This window comes from Manacus vitellinus, unplaced genomic scaffold (assembly GCF_001715985.3).
Source record: "Manacus vitellinus isolate BGI_N305 unplaced genomic scaffold, ASM171598v3 scaffold_21_pilon, whole genome shotgun sequence".
In the NCBI taxonomy this organism is placed as follows: domain Eukaryota; kingdom Metazoa; phylum Chordata; class Aves; order Passeriformes; family Pipridae; genus Manacus; species Manacus vitellinus.
The window spans coordinates 1,255,072-1,256,356 of record NW_021939546.1 but is presented as its reverse complement, the minus strand read 5'-3'; positions in this window follow the sequence as shown (position 1 = coordinate 1,256,356).

Genomic DNA, 1,285 nt, shown 5'->3' with positions numbered 1-1,285 from the left:
CGAGGCCGGAGGCAGCGCGGGAGCCGCAACCTCGGTGCGAGCTGGGTTGGCAGCACGGCGGGGTGACCTGCCAGCACGTCCCTACAGATGGGGGCCTTTGGAGGAACGGGGAGAAGAAAAGGGAACAGAAGAAGGAGGAAAACTGAGGAGTAAAATGAAAGACAGGAGAAAGGGAAAAACACTTAAATATCTACAAATGCCCAGGCAGGTTTTCTGCAGCAGGGAAGCAGCCCGCGGCGGCTGTATTTATCCTGCTGTCTTGGTTTGCAATTTGCCAAAACTATGTCCTAATTATCCCCGGGGGAATGCAGGATTCGGGGTAATATGTTACACTAGCATAATCCTTTAACTCACAATACACCTCCCCGTCCCGGAATCGGGATTTAGGGCTTAAAGTCATGTTCTTGAAGAGTGAACACCTTTCATTTCCTTCGCCTTATTTTTTAATCCTCGATTCCATTGTGTAGAAATATTCTGGGGGAAAGCAGCGCAAGGCCCTTCCCCGCCCGGGGCAGAGCCCGGAGCGCGGGCAGCCTCGGCCTGTCCTGCTCCTCCGCGGGCACCGCCGGCCGATTCGGATTCCCAGAGCGTGATCGGCCCTACGCGGGGGCATCTCACGGAAAACGCCCTCCACCTCCTGCCTGCACCCTCGGGGCGCGAGGAGACCAGCGGAACGCTCCTTGTACTTGTTGAGGCCAGGGTGGATGCTGACAGCTGCTGCCCCGTGTCCCCTCAGCCTCTGGCTGGATGACCCCCCCTTTCCCATGTATCCCACCCGTCTGACTGCGGGCAAAGCCACGGAGCTCCCCGTCCCAATAAATCAGCAACAGCCGAATCAAAACGATGAGCGAAGGTGCCACTCAGAGAACTCGGACGGGGCGCCGCTCGTTAATTAGTAGGCAGCTAATTAGAGCGGCACTTAGAGCGCTAATCAATGGCCCGACTGAAGCTGGGGGCAGCGAGCGGCAGGGACGGGCTATCATGTGCCGGTTCGACAACCAGTCCCTTCCGGGGGGGCGGTCCCAGCCCAGGCACCGCGGACCGGCCTCAAGCTCCGGCCAATGGGGTCCAGCAACTGCCACCTTGGCCCCCAACGGGAAGCCCCCGCCCCACCGAGGGCGATCCCGACCGAGGGCGATCCCGAGGAGCATGGTGCGGGGATCTGGGGGGTCCCTCCGCCAAGCAGCTCGGGGATGGCAGAGCGCAGCATTTCAGCCTCGGGATGGGTTACTTCCCACTCAGATTTTGGTGCGCAGTCGTGTTGGCTCACTGGCAGCACCGCAGC